Source organism: Schistocerca gregaria, chromosome 5 (assembly GCF_023897955.1).
Source record: "Schistocerca gregaria isolate iqSchGreg1 chromosome 5, iqSchGreg1.2, whole genome shotgun sequence".
NCBI classification, from domain to species: Eukaryota; Metazoa; Arthropoda; class Insecta; order Orthoptera; family Acrididae; genus Schistocerca; species Schistocerca gregaria.
The window spans coordinates 582,830,323-582,854,081 of record NC_064924.1 but is presented as its reverse complement, the minus strand read 5'-3'; positions in this window follow the sequence as shown (position 1 = coordinate 582,854,081).

Genomic DNA, 23,759 nt, shown 5'->3' with positions numbered 1-23,759 from the left:
CTCTGAAACCAGTACGCATGCATTCAAAACAGCCATCCCTAAATACAAATAAAGGACTTCTCGAAGAACTCGAAAAAATTGTCAAGGAGGGTATCGTTAGGGCTGCCATGGAACCCTGTAGCTTGAACGGCATCCACCACAGAAGTTCCAAGGAAGTCTTTGGCAAACCGAAGGCGTTACAGACGCAGTAACACGCCCAGGGGTACAACTGGTGGAGAATCCTTAAACTGTTCTCGCTTTAACCGTGCGCTCTGTCCACGCCACGTAACTGGTACTCACACGCCGCTCGTATTATTTCTGCTCCAAACTACTGCTGGCTTGCCTGAAATTGTAAGTATGGAAGTGGGTTTAGGGGAGGCTCTCAACGCTAAACACAACACTGTCATACGCCTGGTATGAACAGTTATATTCTGAGGCGATAGAAAATCGCAGGTTGCACTGTTTACACACTAAACGTACGTGTTGATGCCAATTATCATTCTTGCTAATTTGATGAGAGGTCATAATTTTCATTCCCTTAATATTTTACGGTAATGTTGACGATATTAGCGCCTGTGACTATTGTAATTCACGCAGTTACACGTATTTAACAGTCTTATTCTGGCCGAACCTTCGGTGGCAGATACGCAGGCAATTACGGTGATTATCTGTCCACAATTATCACTTGGACGAGCGTACGCGTAATCACAGGACGAAGGTGATTGTTGATGATGCGAAAGCCGAATGGTCGACCGAAAGTTCTTACGCTCGTCACGTACACACAGATATCTAGTACCAGTCCTTCTTGACGCTTGTAATAATACAACACTCTTCATAAAAGTTAATTTACAGTTCACAGTTCTCAACTGAACGAGCGTCCGCATAACCGTTGCCACGTGGGTGATAGTTGATGATGCAAAAACAGGATGATCTAACGCATATTCTCACGCTCGTTACAAGATACCGGCAATTGATTGCTTTCCTTTGTGGTAAACTGTTTTGCTAATGCACATTAGTTTCTTTCTGGGAGACCGAATGCGACGCAGGTGATTGATGTACCGTACGACACGCAAACGCGTGGATACTAAAATACACTATCGACGGCACTGCTCATACTTAATTATTGCTTTACGCACTTTTCACTGAATGCTCTACCATACCTCATGAATTCAAAATAATAGTAATTGCCGCAACACTTGAATTTACATAGTAATGCCTTTACCATGCTGACCTACCTAAAAGACAACATAGCAGCTCCGAGTCCCGTGCTCGACTTTGCAATGCACCCTCTCGCAAAGATACTGTGCAGCCAAGCCACCTTTTCGACCAAACCCCAAAAGCAGAATTCCCTGAGTTTGAAATACCAAAAAATATCCCAACTCTGACAAATCAGATCCAAAGAGGTCAGACCCGTGTTTCTCTTCCCTAAGAAGGTAATGACAACCGTGCTACATCTAGATGCGCTATCAGAAAAAAGACACGGTGCGCCGTGGACGGAGGAGCACAACCAAGCCCACTTACACAGAATATAGGAAATCTGAGCTTCAAAGTAAGCAACGTCAGGTGCTAAATGTAACAAGATTTAACGTATCGTCATAGCTATAGTGAAATAATATAACACTAACAATACTTAAACATTTCAGACAATTGAAACAACTGCTTTTTGTTTCACAGCAAGTAGCTGTGAAGATTTATTCTGTTCCCTGATGATGAACAAAGTTAGAATCATGTGAATAAGTTAGCCCCACCTAAATACAGGATACGTCTAGAGGACATATTCATTAAGTAAATGAAAAGGCTTTTTCTGGTTGTTATATTTACTTTCCAGACATATTTCAAATAATGAAAGCTTAGGCAGTGGATGCATGGTTGGTCATGCAGAAATCCTGTTTTCTCTCATCTCGTCCTACCCATCTCCCTGTCTTATTAAAATCTACATTCCGTCTTCACAGTATAAGAGGAAATGTAAATTTTGTCCAAGACGGACTAGTAAGTTAAATATAAAACGCGAAACATTCCTGGAAAGTAAATATAGGAAGCTGATGTTCTAGAACGACTATTTACATACTTGCTGCAGAGAATTACGAAACAAACAAACTTGTTAGCTGACTTATAGCTCATTTGCTGCGAAATAATCATTTAGATGCTACGGCCCTCAAACCTTCTCTAAAAACCGTGACTCAAAGCTACCACTGTAATTCCGATCTGTTCTACGTGTATACTTCTTCTAACCGCCACCTACAAGATGTAACATTATTATGGAACACCTTGTCACGAGAGCTGCTTGATGATAACAGACGCCCTCAACCCGCCCGGTAAGTGGGAATGTCAATGTGAGGCCTTTATCAGGCATTAGGCAAATGCTGTGCAACAAAAAACACACTGCCAAGCAAGATTCTCATGTCATGGGGATTACTTGCAACATCTGAATGCAAACACAAGTACTTTACAGTAAATGTCTTTTGTATACTGCATATTACTTTATTTAACCTAGACGCATTTCTTAACAAGACGCCTTCTGTTGATGACCTGCTTTACCTCATCTTCTTCTCGATGTCATTATTTGTTATAGATTTAAAAACAGTCTATGGAAATTTTTAACAATAAAATATAGATGTACCTACAGTAACGCATTTAATTTCTTATTTGAAATCCATGCAGATATCCCTAGTGGGAAATAAACCAGTTCAATTCCGCAGCAAGGAACCTTATACGAGTGTTATTCGGAAAGCAAGGCACGATCGGTCGTGAAATGGAAAATACAGTGAAAATCTGATAAAGCTTTGCGCAGATGTGCAGGTCACTGTGTCTAGTACGGACGTCGACGGTATCATGTCGCTCTTTTCATTTCTCAGCTCACAGTGAGAACGTAAAGATTGCTAGAAATTAGCGTCTCCCACCAAGTATGAGGGCCTGCCGAAAGATTTCGCCTCAAGCTATGCAATCAGCGTAGCTCTCATGCAGTTCGCTCTACACGACAATTCTCGGCCTCAATCTGCAGGGGCAATGAAGGTGCAGCGTTTTCGATGGGAAGTGTTTCATCACCCACAATACAGCCTGTAATTGGCTACCCCTGAGGTTCATCTCTGCTCAAATGAACCGATGGCTATGAAGACAATATTTTGACAGAGACAACGAGCTGCAGTCCAAAGTATAAAATTGTCGAAAAGCACTAGCGGCTGTTTTCTATACTGAGCGAATAGAAAATTGGATTCACCGCTACGATAGATGTCTAAGACTGAGCGGCGACTGTGTAGAGAAGTAGCTGGCAGGTGTTGCTAACCGTTGCGAGTAAAATAGTTTTGATTTTCAATGTGGTTTCCTTTTCACGACCTACCGTTCCTTACTTTCCGAATAGTACTCGTATAATAGGAAAGGGTCTCATCAGGCCTTGCTTACGAGATACAATGAAACTATTTTTCTGAGATCAACATGTGGAACAGATAAACAATGTACCTCTCCTTCACAACGAGATTGTAAGTCGTTTCGATGAAATGACTTGGTTATTCTGTGCGCGGTATTTAGTGATTTAAGACAAGTTACTTCCGTGCACTGCAGTCGAATGGATCGGCCGATGTTGTAACATGTCCCCAGTTGCTTGTCTTTGTGAGATATATAAAAGATAACTGGCTGAAAGAAGATTATTTGTTCTGGGAATTACTGGGCGCTGATACTCGCGGCAAAGACGGTTTCCAGTCGTTGAAGAGCTTTACTTATAAATGTGGAATGTACTATTCGAAGTCGGTAGGTATGGGCACAGATGGAACACCTTTCACGTAGGATGTTTGCGCTGGATTGCATACATTGGCGAAACAAGTTGTTCCAAATGAAACATTCAGCAATGACTACATGTCACTTTGCTTGGGTCTTCAAGACACTTCCAGTTAATTTTGCTGAAGATACTTTCTCAGATAGTGAAGACTGTAAATTAGGTGTAACTAACACACAAGGTAACAATGAGCTGTGCGAAGAGGTTGGAGCCTAATTCAGTGGGCTCTTACTCCGCACAGAAATAAGATAGCTCTCACGTGACAGTTTGTTACATAGAAAGCGCGAACTTCGACAAGCAGTCGATTTTCGGTCTGGAAATGGCATGGATGCATAGGATAAATATTAAACATGCCATATTAGCAAGTGGCAGCGGCCTTGCCGCAGTGGCTACACCGGTTCCCGTCCGATTACCGAAGCTAAGCGCTTTTCGGCGTGGCCGTCACTTGGATGGGTGACCATTCGGACCGCCATGCGCTGTTGCCATTTTTATGGGTGCACTCAGCCTCGTGATGCCAATTGTGGAGCTACTCCACCGAATAATAGCGGCTCCGGTCAAAAATAAACATAACAACGACCGGGAGAACGGTGCGCTGACCTCATGCCCTTCTTATCCACATCCTCAGCTGAGGATGACACGGCGGTCGGATGGTCCCGATTGGCTTTTTATGGCCTGAAGACGGAATGCATATTAACAGGTAATACATTAATTTGCAAAGTGGCGTACCCTGTAGGAAGAAGTTTGTCAAGAAACGGGGTGAATATTTAGACAGCGCAAGATACATTTGCCCATTATCCTCGCAGACTAAACATTTACTAACGCATTCCTGAACTTCAATAGACTTTCATGTTCTCACAACACAAAGTGATGCTCGAAGCCAACAGTAAGAAATGCTCGTTCACATATGAAATACGTTGGCGTTTAATACCAGTAATAAGTTCATTCAGTAATTATTATTCTGAACAGGAGAACAGATGGTAAATACCTGGGGTTTGAAGCCATTTTGTGAACGAAGGCATAATGCCAGATGGAAAAGTACTAGCCACAGCAGAATTTGTTGACCTTCAGGATGATAACACAGTGAAAACAGATTGCTCTAAAACAGAACTAGTGACGTTTTGAAAAAAATTGGCGACCTGTATCCATTATTATTAGAAAAATGCTGAAGAATACAGTTTCCGTCCGACGAAACATGTGTGAATGCAAATTTGCCACCCTGGTGGCCATGAAAACAAAAGCAAGGTGCCGACTGAGCTCGAAATACAATATGTGCTGTGCACTGGCTGAGTTCAAACCAAATATGAAAAAGACCATACGAAATTAGGAATACCAACCATCTCACTGACATTCATTACTTCTTTGTTTAATATAACACCTACAAAAACATTTAAATATCCTTTGTTGAACTTTGATGACATCTTATGTACGTTTCTGTAATTTTAGAATTAGAAATGTTCAGACGAGTGTCTCTTCTCTTATCTAATCTTCTGTTTGATACCAACTCTGTTGCGGATATTGGTCTCTAATCTAATCTCGTTCAGGGTGAATGGTATCAGAACAGTTTGTGTCACTGGTCCAGCACCACGCCGAGCCAGTAGCTCAGTTACAAAGCGAACACAAGTTAAAAGCTCTTTGTTTATGAAAGTGAAGCGCCCGGCGAATCGTGAGGTACCTAGTTGCCAGGGGAGGCGGGTCCGGTGTGGCCGCACCCTCAACAAATTCTTCCTCGAAGAAATTATACTGTATCAAAAATCTTAAATTATTAAAAACCGCCAGCATCCGAAACACTTGCTTCTCCAACGTCTCTCTATCTGTCTTTCTGTCTCTTTCTCCCTCTATCTTCCCTCCCAACCCTCCCCCCCTCTCTCAGAAACACACACACACACACACACACACACACACACACACACACACACACACACACACACATACAAACGCGCACGCCAGCGCACACACACATACACACACAAAAACAAAATTCCTCTGTAGCAGAAGCACAACAGTAACTTGCAACAAATTTCAAAATTTGCACCACACTGGTCAAAAGTAAATGAAAAACAAGTGAGATGTGACAATGACATACTGCCTCTAGATGAGTACGGCACCGTAAGTTTAAGTCCAGTTCTCGCTCACTATATGAAAAAGGGTAATACCTGGTGAGGCTGACGTGCGAGAAGTGTGAGTAATCGATGTATGTAATTACAATAAAACAACAAAACATACGAATAATATAAGACAGAAATCGGCCTGTGATACACAACTAGGAGAACACGTAAGAAGAAGTCTGCTCCCATGCAAGGTAAACATGTTAAATAATTATGGTTTTCGTATTGCCAGCGCTTTAGTGTAGATGAGTTAACTGATAATTTATAATTGTTGAGTAACCCCAGAATGTACCTAAAATGATTTGATGAAAAGGCTAGTTAGGTATTGCCGTTTTTTAAAGGTTCTAGGATTAGTTAATTAGGTATATGTAATTTGATGATTTGTATTTACGCCCTTTTAGTGAGGTTAGGTATTACTTGCTGTATAAATTTCATTGTTGGTGGATCAGTTACTAAAAATAATCTTATTTCTCTGATTGGTGTAATTTCCATTTTCAGATGTTCTGAAAACCAAAACTTGGAATATAACTTCAGTAAAAAGTCAGCGTTAGTAATTTACCACAGTCGGTACCACCTCCCTTCCCAGGTCATGTGTTTTTCAAAGACGTTGGATTTTTCCTAAATGTTTTCGTTTATCAGCCAAAGGAATTTCATTTTCAGTTGAAAAATATTACGGTCGCCATTGCACACCGCTGAGCCTGTAATTAGCATGTTTGAATTTTTTTATGAGAGACCGGAATCTATCGCGTTCCATCGTTGCTGTTTTAGAAGTAACACAATTTAATTTATCTTTTATGTGCACAGGGACACAACTTATCATTATTGAACAAGGCCAGAGGATTCACTGCCTAAGGGGCTGAACGTATTTTGCAGTGACTGCATTATCGTATTAGTTCGGATAAAGTTTTAGCCAACATGAACGCAGAGTAAGTACACCACTTGCTGTTGCAACACGTTAAACGAGAACTCCATTTATGAATCCTTTCCTCACTCAATATATCACTGAATAATTTTCAAAACAACGTTACACTTTCATTCAACGTAATGAAAAGATAATTTTTTTTAAAGAAATTGCACTTGGCGATAGCTCTGCTAGTCATTCGCTTCGTGAAATCTTTGATAATAAAATAGTCTCTCAATCACTCTGTAATGATAATCGTAGCTACATTTTTTGGGGGATAACGCAGTTTACTATCTTGCACAATAATTTTACACAGCTCATCTGCATGCTTGTACTCCACTTTGTTTTTCCATTGATTTGATTGTTGAATTTTTGTCTATGGTTATTTAATTTCAACTGCAGCGCAAAAGTGCCAAGGTTCTGGCGTGTAATCTGACAACAAAAGGTACAGAAATGGACGACTTTCCTATTATTTTCAACAATGCTGGGAATGATAGTAACCACTCTGCTGTGTAACAGCTGCAAAGCCCCAAGGGGAACGTGAGGTCCGTTTCTCGAAATAATGTACAGTTTCCTGACAATATGATTTCACCTAGTTTATCATCCGCTCAAATTGTCGATTCCCGCATAGTAGACTACGCTGTGGTAGATAATGTTAACACGCAAGTGTCAGAACACTGTTGTTTACCGCATCATGTCAATGAACTCCCCAGTTCTACTACAGTCAACCAGATCGCCAATAGTGAGTCAGAGTAAAAAATTGTGCAAAGTACTCAGTCTGTCCTTAAAATTGCGTCTGATTTCTTAAAAGGTAATTATGCAGATAATGCAACAAACGAGTCGTTCATGGTTGTAGATGATGGATACACACCATAAAACACAACACATGTGACAACTGACGCATCAACTGAAAATAATCGGAAGAAATGGTTCAAAATCTCATCTAAATAATGGTTAAACTGTTTACGCAGTTCAATGAATGATTAAGTAAAATTGATGAACAATTTCCCATCATACGAGACACACGAGAAATACAAGAAGAACAATTTACCAGTATATGAAAGAAACAAGATGACACCACTGTTCAGTTCAATTAACAATTTAATAAAAATGATGATCGATTTTCCATGACACGTGACTACCTTAAATTGTACAGAGAAATTACCGATAACCGTTTTAAACAGGTAGATTCTGACACTAATACTAGAGAAAAACGTATTTGTGATAAAATTTAAACTGTAGCTAGGCAGTGTCCGTACAGTAACAAGCTTCTAAGAGACGACATTAAAGCTTTAAGACATCAATGTAGCGATACCTATAAAATGCTCGCAGATGAAATCTAATCAGTTCATGAAAAAATAGATCAACAAGACACTTGGTTAGATATACGTCTTAATATTCATGCAGACACCTTAGAGAAACGATACGAAGATTTTGCCCGTAAACACACAGAAATAACCGCACAGATCTTCGTCCCCTCTATATTGTGCAGCAGTTCTTATTTTCGCTGCTACCAAACTGGTCAGTGAGATATAATCTCGAATTGGTCTGTAGCTTTTTAGAGGGAGAACCTTCCATTCGTATTAGACCCACAGCAAGGCAATGTCACTGTGTCGAGGAGTTCCAAAATGCATTGCTATCTGCGTATTGGTCGGAAACGACTCAACCAGGAATTAAAAACCAGTTAATTAGTTTACCCAATTTTCAACACTCTAGTTTTCCCACTACCATCCACTTTTTTGCTTATATGGTCCAACAAAACCATTTCCTGTCGGAACCGTAGAGCCAATCTGCACTCATACAATTATGCGTCTCAAAACATGGGCGCTCAATACGAGTTTCTCTTCTCCATCGACAGCAAGAGGAAAGTGTTCTAGCATTCAGGGACTTGTTACAATTATTAGAAATTCAGCAACCAGACTACTCATTTGTCAATAAGAACTTCAATAACAGTAATCAAGGTAACAATTCATTCGGTTACAACTAACTATCCCACCCATTCCATAGCAAGAGAAATAAAATATTTGGTTCGGATAACGATTTTCGTCGACATGTTAATAAGGGGCAGCACTTTGATGTCCAGTATATTCATCAGCAGCAACATTATCACAATTTCTATTCCTACAATCACTGTTTACAGCCGCATTCCTTGGCGCAGCCCGGAAATATATAGAAACAATAAGGTCAATGTGCCACCGCCCAGCTATGCCAGTACAGCCCATTATAATAAGTTTATGAAATCGCAAGGGAATAATTTCTCCCACAAAAACCAAGGGTCGCACTCACATTGAAGCCATCAACAGCAAAGTAATTTTCACCACAAACATAAAGGGAATAACCACCAATTTGAGCATAATTTTGGCAACTTCAGCTTTCAACACAATCAGCCCCAGCAGTCTCAGTTCATTCTTAATGAACCTAATGTTCGTTTCCATCCACTGCAATATTCTGCAGACCAAAACAATGACACAGTACAAATAATTGAACCATCCCAGCAACCTACTGCCACCATTCAGCCCACTATTAATGCGTGACTAGAAACTACCGACGCTGTTCGATCGGAAAACGACCAATAACATTCTGCTACTCATCATACAGTTCGGGAAAACGTCATAACTTTCGACGACATTAACGACACACTATTACCAGAGAGACATCATACTGAAAAGAATATCTCTCCTCCCGTAATAGAAATTAAAATTGGGTTACGTTTATTTTCTGCAGTGATCGACTCTTGTTCGCCTGTAACACTGATAAATGATACAGCATTTTAGAAATGTAACGCTGAAAATACCTGTCCTATCAAACTTCCAGGCGCAATCTCTAACAAGGGAGGAGATGCGAAACTACAAACCTACTGATATTTTCTACTTGCTGATCATACATTTCATGCAAATTTCTGGATCGTTCCCCTCTTTACAACCGACCTCATCCTTGGCATGGATTTCCTTGTCGAACATATCGCTGTTATGAACTGTAGAATGTCAAAGCTTCTATTGAAATCTGATACGTAACAATTAACTGTCACTTTTCAGAATACTTTGCCAACTGAGGAGCAAGACATTAACAGAGTAGCGGTCTTTTCAGCATCTAAGAATACTAACTAGCATACAACATTCTTTACAGTCACGTATTTCCGCAGTAACAATATACTGAAGAATCTGATTATGACGTCGTGCGGACGATCAAAATTAAGGTGAATGAATTCGACTGACGAAGGGCGCCAGAAGTTGCAGGATACTCTTTTACAGCACTGTAAAGTATTTAACAATGTGTCGAAAACGATGTACAGTTTTGTTTACGAATTCCAAGAAAGCTACTTGATGCGTTTAAGGCACAACATTTTTCCATTCCGTTCACCTACAGAAGACGTCAAGGATGAACTTTAGACTATGCCAGACCAAGGTATCATTCAACCAGCCGTTAGTCAATTGTTAACAAGAAAGATGGCTCACTTCGTCTTGTGTTGGAATCACCTAAGATAGAGGAAATCATCATTACTCAAACGGATCGTCCGCAAAGGCTGGAAGAGCTGTTAAAAAAATTTCACAGAATGTCAATCTGTTCTACTTTGGACCTAAAATGTGGATTCTGGCAAATTCAACTGCATCCTAATTTGCGGAAAATACACTGTTTTCCTATGTTTCGGTAACTGCTACCAATTTTGCAAAATTTTGGATTAACGATTACCTATGCTGCATTCATCCTTACTATGAATACCATTCTTAAAATTAATTAAAAGACAGAATCACAACATGCAATGGCGACATTCTAATTGCAGAACCTTCTTGGTCGGAACATGATTCTGTTTTTCGCATGCTGTTGCTATCTTTTCTTACAGAAGGTGTTACTGTGAACCGCAGTAGATCTCATTTGGGCAAGACTTCCATTAAATTTCAAGGTCATGTAATTTCGGCAGACGGCATTACGCCCGATCCCTACCAACTACAAGCCATCCGTGACTTTACAATTCCGCCTAACGAAAAACAACTTCGCAGTTTCCTCAGTTTGATTAATTTTTTTGCCGTCTTATGAACCACTGAGCACTAGATACCCCTACATTTGGTCACTGGTAAAAATATTATATGGCCGTGGGATGATCAAGCGCAGTCCGAGTTTCTCAATCTAAAAAATGCTTTACTTCACGCTCTACTTTTATTACATCGTGACAAAAAATTTTTCGATTGCTACAGACAGCTCCAAGACTGCTCATGGTGCCCATTATTTCAGAAAATAGAGGAAAATGGTATAACTGTTGATAAACACATCACCTTTTCCAGTCGCATCCTCACATCGGCTGAAAGAAATTACTCTATCACCGAACTCGAAACATTATCTGTCGATTGGGCTTTCAATAAATTTCGTCACTTCCTCTTCGGCTGACACAACAGTTTGCACAGATCACAGAGCCATTCAGTTTCTTTTATCAGCTAAATTCACACATGGCAGACCTAGTCGTTGGAGACTTTGCTTGCAGGAACTGGATTTTACGTTTGTCTACATCCCACGAACCCAGAATACTATTGCAGATGCTCTTTCAAGTTCACTGTTTCTGTCAAACCAATTTCGGCCTTATTTGCATAAAACAGGTAGATTCAGAAAATTAGATTTCAGCATCATTCAAATACATTGTCAGAGACCAAAGCAAAGATGACGTCTGGAAACAGATCAATCTTCTATGCTGTGACATGAGCCAGACTACAATAAGAACTTATTACACCATGCACAATAATATTCTGTTTCGCCGCACTCTCCCTGTCAGAGATATTTGGACTCTCTGCGTACCTGGATAATTAATCTGGTATATAGACTTGAGTTACGACCATTATGGTGGTTTCTAATGCTTTTTAATCCTACGACAGAATTGTTATTTCACAAATATGGGAAAACGTTTTCGACGAGTCTTGCCTACTTACAAAAATTTATAAAATGCTAAATCATCTACAATATCTCACATGGCCTCTCTGTACCCCGCTGTACCCATGAAATTAAGGCATATGGCAGATGTTGATCTATTTGGATTCATTCCAAGAACTACTAAAGGTTTCTGTTACATATTCGTTGCTGTGGAACTAACTTCGAAATTTGTAGCTTACTCAACGTTATGAAAAGCCACAGCTACAACTGTTTCTAATGTTTTACTAAATATTTTTTGCCTGATGTTGAACATGTTCAGAATGTAATCGCCGAAAATTGACAGCTATTTCTATCAGTAATATGGAAACGCACACTGCAAGCCAGGAATATTACACCCCCATTACGGTCGGAGGAAGGCAATGGCAAACCACCTCCACTAGACAAGGTCTGCGGTGCTGGTCTCCCGCATCGTCCCCCTACGGTCCTCGGTCAATGTGGCCTCATCATCAGCATCATCATCACCATTCTTCTTACAACCCGTCAGAGCGCAACATGAAAGAGATTTTAAAAACACTGTCCTATCTATTGCCACAGAAAACATATTGATTGGGACGAGTAAATTTCACATTTTCAGTACGTCACCAATTCCATATTAAACGACTCCACCATGATTTCTATGTATCATCTGTTGAAAAATATAGCTACTCCTAAAAAAAATTGTTTAATTGTTTCTTTAGCTAATAAAAGAAGATTACGTCACTACGAAAATACAGACATTGCACTTAACAATATAAAGCGTGCAGTAGAGCGCCGCAAACGTCAACGAAAACAGGTGAGTAACTTCCAGGAATTACCCATAGGGCAAAACGTGTTGGTATGCTCTCACTACCTATCCAACAGAGAAAAACGTCGTTGGAGTAAATTTGAACTTTTATATTGCGGTCCTTTTAGGATACATAATATTCCCCATCACGATGTTGTTCATATTGAAACTTTACGCCGGCCGCGGTGGTCTCGCGGTTCTAGGAGTGCAGTCCGGAACCGTGCGACTGCTACGGTCGCAGGTTCAAATCCTGCCTCGGGCATGGATGTGTGTGATGTCCTTAGGTTAGTTAGGTTTAAGTAGTTCTAAGTTCTAGGGGACTAACGACCACAGCAGTTGAGTCCCATAGTGCTCAGAGCCATTTGAACCATTTTGAAACTTCACGTATGAGGAAATTGCGAGGCAGTCATCACTTCAGCAACGTCAAGCACTTTATAGGATAACCTTTTTCCGCGTTTCAGCCTGTTAGATAAATTTTAGGTACTTTTCAGGAAATATGATATCTGACATTTGCCTTGCAGAAGTCGTTGTTTGCATTACCACTAAATCTCAACAAATTATTGTTTTGCTTCTACATGCGAGTCCACATACCTGTGAAACACACCGGACATTTTACATGACAAATTTTCTATTCATACAAATTGCAGTGGTACCTAGTTTTCCCTTTCCTTTATTATTCAGCATTTTTTTAGGCGGCGACGTGCCCAGCACTGAGAATCCTGGAGGACGGTACTCTTACAGTAAGTTTAGGTCTTGCTAATTTTTCTGTTTTCATACACATATGCACAAAGCAACAACAGAAAGACATGTGTCCGGCGACTCACATGCCTTTGGTGGTCTGACCTCCGGAAACTTTAATTCAAACATTTTCTTATAATAATTTATGTCCACTGGTATACAGCCTCTATGTATATCCTACGTTCATTTATTTCTGATGCTCTTTTGTCTTTAGTGTAATGTGCTATCTTTTTATGATGCTATGCTACTCCACTTTGCTTTTATTACACACCCTATTCAAAAGAAACTAAACTAATGAATTTTATGCTATTGTAGGATGAATTATTATCACATTTTTTGTTAGGTTAGTCACACTTTGCTTATAATAATGTTGCCATGTTTCTTTTATGCCAATTCCTGTGCTATATTTTGCTATATTTCTTGTGTTTTTTGATGTCACTGGTTTACTTGCTTTCAACTATCATCATTTAAGAAATCAATGCACCCTGTAATTTATGTCCATTGCATATACTCACCCACTTCGTATATTGTGCAGAACCAATGTAGCGAAGTCTCATAGAAGTCAAACGAGACTTTATGCTCATAAATAGAAGCACAAGAAAGCGTAGACAGTGCCATCTGTAAAGGAGGGTACAAAACGCATTACATAGAAAACATGGAATAATCAGCTTATATACACTCCTGGAAATTGAAATAAGAACACCGTGAATTCATTGTCCCAGGAAAGGGAAACTTTATTGACACATTCCTGGGGTCAGATACATCACATGATCACACTGACAGAACCACAGGTACATAGACACAGGCAACAGAGCATGCACAATGTCGGCACTAGTACAGTGTATATCCACCTTTCGCAGCAATGCAGGCTGCTATTCTCCCATGGGGACGATTGTAGAGATGCTGGATGTAGTCCTGTGGAACGGCTTGCCATGCCACTTCCACCTGGTGCCTCAGTTGGACCAGCGTTCGTGCTGGACGTGCAGACCGCGTGAGACGACGCCTCATCCAGTCCCAAACATGCTCAATGGGGGACAGATCCGGAGATCTTGCTGGCCAGGGTAGTCGACTTACACCTTCTAGAGCACGTTACGTGGCACGGGATACATGCGGACGTGCATTGTCCTGTTGGAACAGCAAGTTCCCTTGCCGGTCTAGGAATGGTAGAACGATGGGTTCGATGACGGTTTGGATGTACTGTGCACTATTCAGTGTCCCCTCGACGATCACCAGAGGTTTACGGCCAGTGTAGGAGATCGCTCCCCACACCATGATGCCGGCTGTTGGCCCTGTGTGCCTCGGTCGTATGCAGTCCTGATTTTGGCGATAACCTGCACGGCGCCAAACACGCATACGACTATCATTGGCAACAAGGCAGAAGCGACTCTCATCGCTGAAGACGATACGTCTCAATTCGTCCCTCCATTGACGCCTGTCGCGACACCACTGGAGGCGGGCTGCACGATGTTGGGGCGTGAGCGGAAGACGGTCTAACGGTGTGCGGGACCGTAGCCCAGCTTCGTGGAGACGGTTGCGAATGGTCCTTGCCTATAGCCCAGGAGCAACAGTGTTCCTAATTTTCTGGGAAGTGGCGGTGCGATCCCCTACGGCACTGCGTAGGATCCTACGGTCTTGGCGTGCATCCGTGCGTCGCTGCGGTCCGGTCCCAGGTCGACGGGCACGTGCACCTTCCGCCGACCACTGGCGACAACATCGATGTACTGTGGAGACCTCACGCCCCACGTGTTGAGCAATTCGGCGGTACGTCCACCCGGCCTCCCGCATGCCCACTATACGCCCTCGCTCAAAGTCCGTCAACTGCACATACGGTTCACGTCCACGCTGTCGCGGCATGCTACCAGTGTTAAAGACTGCGATGGAGCTCCGTATTCCTCGGCAAACTGGCTGACACTGACGGCGGCGGTGCACAAATGCTGCGCAGCTAGCGCCATTCGACGGATGACACCGCGGTTCCTGGTGTGTCCGCTGTGCCGTGCGTGTGACCATTGCTTGTACAGCCTTCTCGCAGTGTCCGGAGCAATTATGGTGGGTCTGACACACCGGTGTCAATGTGTTCTTTTTTCCATTTCCAGGAGTGTAGAAAACTAAACATCATTGACACTTCACACTGTTTCCTGCAGGCCTTTATTAACATTTTCTGTTAGTGTACTAGGTAAATTAGGCAGGTTGCCTATAAAGATTTTGGATTAAATATATTTTTATCTGCATTTTGTTGAAGGTATAAGAGTATTGTTAGAAAATTTAATGAGTGTTCAATCCATGTGCTGCGCCGTTATATTGGAATAATAATGTAATGCTGGTGTTTAATGAGTGTTGCTGCCCTGAGCTGCACTCCATTATATTGATATATTGATGATTCTTCTATAATGATACTGTTTGATGTTAATATGTATTTTGTGTATGTTCTGTCCTTTACAGGAAAGTCTGTCTTACGTTGTGGCACATGATTGGAGGTGTTTGTGGGAGAATGTCACAGAAGCTTTGCACTGAAAAACATTTTCTCACTATTCCTTATGAGATTGCATATGATACTGCATTCTTATATTAGCATGTATGACGGAATTTTTTTATCCATGTTAATAATCACATTGCCAGGTTCCACTATTTCTACAAGCCACTCTCATCTTTGTATATTTATTTTACGATTTACTTTGATATGTTGCATGTACCTAGTCAGTTAGCTAAATTGCTCTTGGTACTCCTGTCTTTATGCCTGCGAATTCAACAATAACATTTGTTTCTTTGCTTTGGCCATAACCGTTCTTGACTCAGGACAAAGGACGATTGACTGTCCTTGTCAGTTATTCCCATATCCTTCATTGTACATATATGCATTGTTAGAGATATATGTAATTTAACAGGTTTAAGAAGCCCTGAGGGTGCAATACAACATATAAATATTGTGTCATTACTCATACAGTGCCATACTTTTTACGGTGCTATTTGTCTAAAATTACTCACACAGGCTATACAGAGCAATACTTCCCTATGCTACTGTTGTTTATGCACTTTGTTCTCGTAAAAGCCATATCGAGTTACATATTCTCAGTACAAATTATGTGTAAGCCTCTGAGTGACATATATAGTTATAGCTAAATGGTATTTTATGATACATTCTAACCTTTGATGTGGATGCTATGTTAAAGTATATCACTTTTCGCCTCAGAGCTGATTTCTCTCACATTTTCAGCCATTAAGATTAACATTTATTTAATGAACTTAAAAGATGATTCCTCTAACATTCTTAGCTATTAAGGTCAGCATTTTTTGAAGCAAAAGTAGGCCACTTTGGGCCACAGAAATGACTTTTATCGCATTTGTAGCTATTAAGGTCAGTATGTACTTCATGTACTAAATGACTTGGAGCCTCAGTCATCTTATAGCTATTAAGATCTCCATTTATGTATGTAGGAAGACCAGTTTGAACCTGTGATTAATATTTTCTATTCAGTTGTTTTATATATTAAGATTTGCATGTATTCCAAGTACAAGACCACCTGGCGCCTTTCAGTTATTTAATTTACTGTTTGGTTTTCTCCAGTAATTGTGTCACTATATGGTAAGCACATGGCCACTGAGAGTCACAGTGTAATGTTATGAACCACTGATGTTTGCTTCGGTTTAGATTATTCCATATGCAATTGGTAGCCGGATGCCACTCTTTTTGATTTTGTCTTATTCGGAGTTCACTTTCAGTTTTGTCTCTTCAAACTGATGTAAAGCATTGTTGCATCATCCGCTCTGGAATTTCATTAGGATACTGAACTTTTTCTGCTAATGTACATTACTCGATGTTGACATATGGAGAAATGGTCATCTCCCCTACCTTGTCTTTTCTACCTTTCCATACCTACAATTACCTGGTCTTCTACTATTTTTATGATGTTGGAGCAATTTAATGCTGATATTCAGTCTTCAACATAAGTAACTATATATGCATTTGGATCTCCAAAGAATCTCTACTATAAAGAGAATTGATAATGCTGGTCATTACGTTACTCACATTATGATAATCACCAACTATGCATGTTGATAATTTGTTGCCGAGTACTTACTGTACCTCGGCAAATGACTGAACCAGATTATACAGGGTTCAAATGTCTTGGTACACTCAATGCAATCCACATTGGTCACTACTCATTTTTTGAACCTGCACAAAACAAAAAAATAGGACTTGAAAATGCTCATAGGTTTCATCCATGACTCTTCCTTTTCCTTGCCCAATGATGTACCATTATCTTGACAATTAGGAGTGTATACAGATTTTGCTTTACAAGTAACCATGTTTATGAAGCAATTTACTCATATAACAACCATATTATGATCCATACTAGTGGACCTGAGTGCTATCAGTTCTTTAATGTTAAAAGGTGTTATACAGATATAATTTTTTGTACAAACTTGACATGTTATTCAGTAGTTGTCCTTAAGATTACACTCTAATGGTTCTATAAAACTCATCATTTCTACTTATAAGTAATGAGACAAATTTAGCAAAAATTTGTTGTGCAAGGTACTTCAAACTATGTGTTATATTTGGTAAACCACGCTGGAGGGTTGTGCAAGGAGTCTACTGGGGTACACTTGTATGTGGCACCCGATTATGGTAATAATACTGATGTAAACTAAAATGAAACTATTATATTATTATGTTCTGATAAGCTTGATAATGCAGACCTGTCACTGTGCACAACTGTAGAGCCAAAGACACTGCTTCTGGTCAGAGATTGTAGTGTTGTAGTAAGAGAGCACTTGGCACTTTGCGCACAGTAGGGGGAGCTGCCTTTGAGCGAAAGAGGATGGAGTAGGCATTTTTTTTGTGTGCTTCATGAAGGCACAAAGTGTTAGATTATAATGTAGGATTGACGAGAACATGTAGGCAGAAGTCTTCTCGCAAGCAAGGTAAAGATGTTAAATAATTATGATTTTGGTTTTGCCACTGTGTTAGTGTAGATGAGTTGGATGATAATCTGTTATTTGCAGAATAGCTTTGGAATGTACCTAAACTACTTTGATGAAAGGGTTAGTTGGGTATTTCCCTTTCTAATGGTCCTAACACATGTTAACTCAGGTGTATGTAATTTGGTGATCTGTATTAACGCTCTTTTAGTGTGGTTAGATACTACTATACTACTCAGATAATGAGACAAATTTACCACACCTTTGTTGTACAAAGAACTTTCAGTAAAGTGTCAAATTTGTTAAACCACCCTGGAGGGTTGTAAAACGAGTCCTACTGGGGTACACTTGAATGTCACACTGTATAAATCTTATTGTTTGTGAATCAATTATTAAAAATTATCTTATTTTTCTGAGTAATGTAACATCAGTTGTCAGATGCTTTGAGAACCAAAACTCAATTTCAGGAAAAACATTTTGTTAGTTACTCAACACAATCACTGCCGCCTCCCTATCCGGGTTATATGTCCTTCAAAGACGTTGAATTTTTCTTAAGTGGTCTCATTTATCAGCCAAAATAATTTCATGTTACTTAAAAACCGTCTTGACTTCAAATATTTTTATTCATATGACCGGTTTCGGTTCATTCAGAACCATCTTCAGATCTGATATTTCAGTTACAAGAGTAACCCGTCCAAATCCAGCAGTTTTCACATGCTGATGTAGCATGTGAAAAGTGCTGGATTTGGACGGGTTACTCTTGTAACTGAAATATCAGATCTGAAGATGGTTCTGAATGAACCGAAACCGGTCATATGAATAAAAATATTTGCAATAAAGACGGTTTTTAAGTAACATTATAATTTCACTGATTGCTGTTGTCCCACAAGACATTATGTTTGTTTTTGCAAAATAATTTCACTTGCGTATCGAAGTATTACGGCCAGCATTGCATCGCTGAGCCTGTAGCTAGCATAATTTATATATTTTTTTATGAGAGACCGGAATATATGGCGTTCCACCGTTGTTGATTTAGAGGTAAGACAGTTTAATTTATCTGCTATTTGTATAGGGACCAAAGTTATCATTGTTGAGCAGAGGCAGGTGATTCAGTGCCTAAGGCACTGAATGTATTTTGCAGTGAATGTATTTCTCTTTTGGTATTGGGGACTGCATTGCCCAATTAGTTCGTAAAAAGGTTTTCCCTAACAATAACACAGTGTAAGGACACCACTTGCAGCCACAACGCGTTGCACGAGAACCACAGTTATCGATTCATTCCTCATTCAATATCATTGAATAGTTCTTGAAACAACGTTATACTTTCATTCAACGTAGTCAAAAGATTAATTTTTAATGAACATTACACTTGTTAGGTTCTGTAAATAATTGTCTTTAAAACACCTTAGTGAGTGCCTGTACACATAAAAAATAAATAACATTTCTTAGTTGATTTGCTTTGTGGTATGCTGAAAGAATGCCTGAACTGAGGAATGGATACAAAACTCGAGTTATCATGTAGCTTGTCGTATCTGCTTGCTCTGTGTTATTCTTAGCAAAAACTTTATATGATTTGATTGGTCAATGCAACTCCCAATACCAATAAACAGATACAGTCACTGCAAAATATATTAAGCCCTTTAGGCACTGGCCCTCTTCGGTACTAATAACTTTGATCCCTGTGCACATAAAAGATAAACTGAATTGTGTTACCTCTAAAGCAGGAATGGTTGAAAGCGATGTATTCTGGCCTCTCAAAAAAAAAAAAAAAAATAAAAATAAAAATGTTAGCCACAGGCACAGCGCTGTGCAGTGCTCGCCGTATTAGTTTGAAATACACATGAAAGTCTCTTGGCTGATAAATGGAAACATTTAAGAAAAATCCAGCGTCCTTGAGAGACATATGACCTAGACAGGGAGGCGGTCCCGATTAAGGTGAATTACTAAGACTGATTTTTTTAGTGAATTATATACCAAGTTGACAACTGAAATTACATTGCTCAGAAAACAAAATCATATTTACCATTTGAACCACAAAAATGAGATTTTATAGCAAGTATTATCTAAGATACTACAGAAACATAGATAAAATTCATCAAATTTAATATAACCGTGTTAACAAATCTTAGAATCATTGAGGAAGGAAAATATCTAACTAGCGTTTACTTCAAATCAATTTTATATATTCTCGGGTTTCTCAACAGTTGACAGTTATCAGCCAACTCATCTACACTAACACTCTGGAAACACAGGAGCCATAAATATTTAACATGTTTACCTTGCTTGCGAGGAGACTTCTGCTTACATGTTCTCATAATTTCTACATTAATGTAAGACGTGGTGGCTTCACGGAGCACACCACTAAACTGCCTATTCCATTCTCTTTTGCTCTCTCACTCCAACACTACAGTGTCAGACCAGAAACACTATCTTGGGCTCTGCGGTCTTCCACAGTCAGTGATCCGCATTATGAAGGCTATCAGAGGTACACATCGTTTATAATATAATAGTATCCTTCTAGGTTACATCAAGGTTCTTATTATATTTAAGTGCCACATGCAAGTGTGCCCCAGTAGACACCTTTCAATTTCATTGGTTTCTTTGTGATTAAAAGCTTATACTACATACGCTGCCCGACATAGGAATAAGCGATCATCATAATGAAATTTGAGCTCGCACCGAAAGATGCAGGTGTTCGTTTTCTGCTCGCACTATCCGTGAGAGGAATAATAGAGAATTATTTTAAAGGTGGTTCGATGAACCCTCTGCCAGGCACTTAAGTGTGATTTGCTGAGTAGACATGTAGATCGCAGGAAGCACGAAAATAATCACAATAAACAATGAGACACTTTCTCTCCTTGCAAGAAAATTATCGTAAGGAAAATGGCACAGTACAAAAGATACCCCATACGAAAAACTAGTTTATGTGAGAAACAACTCAACTCACATTCCTAAAGGTTTCTGGCAGTTTTACATGCTTGTGTAAACTTCCTGTGCGTTGTTCTCAAGTGGGGGTGAAGCTATGTAGAACAACTGCATCGTTATAGCCACCTCTTTGATTCTCCTCTGTTTTTATTAAGCCAGCCTGGAAACCGTTTCGATATGTGATGTAAGTGAGATTCACTACTCAAAACTCATGGAAACGTAGGAGCTGGTACATAGATTTGGAAATTATATCTGTGTCATTATGACGAAGTGGAACAATACTAACTGTTTATGTGTCTCTACCATAGCAGTAACCAATGAGAGATAGAGTCCGAGCAAATCTTCCGTCCTAAACCTTCTTTTTACATCACTCTGCTACCTCAACTATCGGTAACTAGCTATCTGTAATAAAATTCTCTCGATTTGTTATTATATGCCTTGTTTTTCAGAGCAGTCTGTTTCTTCTGTGGAATGTGTGAGCTATGACACTGCTTAGATGAATGACAGGATTGTTACAAACCTGCAAAGCGAACCCAGTATTGCTCGTTGAGGTGTGAGCTATGAATGTGCTTAGTACGGAGTCATGCAGCTGCTACTATAGGTTCCATATTGACGCTTGCCCGTAACTTTGAACCATCAACGTCCCCTTGTCTGCGGCCTTCCATGTGAAGTGTTTCACTTCACTATTTTGGTCCTGATAGAGACATGTATTCGTAGAGAACGTTTTCAACGTAATGTCCAGTGATCAGGCAACCGTCAGTTTCTCAAAAGACTCAAACGGAACGCCAGGATGTGTACATTAAACAGATCATTGTCAGTTTTACGCTGCGCGCTTGTCCAGTCAGAGGTTTGTACCGCCTTTTACCATTTCGATGGAGACGTGAACGCAAATGTTACTAGTGTCTTCCTTCCCTTAAATTCCAGCTCATAGCAATTTTACGAAATAAAGGTGTGGAAAAATTCATTAACACTACTATGTCTATATTAACCACATGCACCAGTCAGACGAATGAAGTCTACAAATATTTCCTGTCAGTGTACCAACCGGATTATTTAAGAAATACGTTGAAGGCGTGACGAGGACCACGAACAAGTGCATATGTCTGTAAAATTGGCAAAACCAGCTAACACTACTGGTTTACCGCTAAATTAGTAAGTAGAGCGTCTTGCTCTCTAAAGCGCCAGTAACTCACTCACAGGATGTTCGTAAGTAGCTTGCCGCGAGCAAACTATCGACATGAAAGGGTGCGCTTGTAGTGTTTCTTCAGATGCCACAACTTCCTAGAAAGTGCCGACATTGTTCTGTTAACGAGGGGTTGGTGAGTTCGTCCCGCTGTGCTTAGTGCTCTTAACTGTTCATTAGCTGCCAGGCGCCGTTCGCCGATATCCAATAAGCACCGCCAACAAGCCCCAACTCTGTCGCGTCGTAACGAGGCCACTAAATTGCAGGGCATCACCACTTCATTAATATGGCATCCGCCCCATTTGCACATAAGGCAAGTGCAGTCTTATTCTAGAAAGGTCGCAGCAGCGCAATCTTGTACTATTTTTAACTGTTTCTTTCTGCCTCGTAAACTGATATCAATTGTAACTTTTCAAGCATCCCGTCTCAGGTATAATAAAACAGGTGTCTAGATTAATCTGACTTCATTTCGTTAGTTTCCTTTTACCGATATATAAGTAACAAATAAGCTCAGGAACAGAGTAAGCTGTTTCTGTATGAACCTTAAATGCCTACAAGCCTTTTGTGTCGCTGCCACGTCCGCTGCTTGTGAATTTCGCACTAACTTCGTTCTCTTGATCATGAATAAGTTCCTTTCTAGACATCTCTATCATTGACACATGCTGGAAAGTAATTAACAGTGAAAACTACACGTTTGGGCATTATTTGATACTGAAATTAGTATCGTTTCATCATTACACGTTCGCACTTCTCTCACAAACAGCACGACTACCGACTCTTATTTACTCTAACAACATCGTATGCCTTCGAAAGTATCAGTTTTTTCTGTTAACTCAACATAATTGAAGCAGTCAGTGGGATTGGAAACCGGGAGCTCCGCTTCAGTAGCCAGCGACGTAACTACAAGAGGGTGGATTCGGGTGAAAGTAACATAGAAACAAAGTTTCACAGAGCTACCACTTAAGATGATGCCGCTATTCTTCAGTGCAAACGCTGAAGCGAAAATAGCAACGGTTTCCCAATCTGAATTAAATACAGAACATACAGCTTTCAAGATTTATCTCCTATTTTCGCGATGACATACCGTGTATTCACGAATCAAAATAATTATGCCCAGTGATTCGAAGAAGGAAGAGGACACATCCATCCACAACGAGGGTAGCAGAATTGGTCCACAAAAGTACCCTACCGTTTCATTGACGTCCGTCAGTTGTAGAATCCTAGAACTCAATCTCATCTCATACTTAATGAGGTATCTCGAAAACAATGCCATCCATCATGGCCTCTGGAAACATCGATCATGCGAAACCCTATTTAGATTATTCACACATGACATGGTGGAACCCATAGTTGAACGAAGTCAGATGGCTGCTTCATTTCTCGATTGGGGAAAAGCATTCACTTGGAAATATAGCAAGGATTATTAACAAAAGTACGGTTTATGAGGTATGAAAGTAACTTTTGAACTGATTTGAGGATTTCTTGGTGAACAGTGTGCAGCATATTTTCTTGGACGGTGAGACAGACAGAAGTAGAAGGAAATTAATGTGTGGGAACTT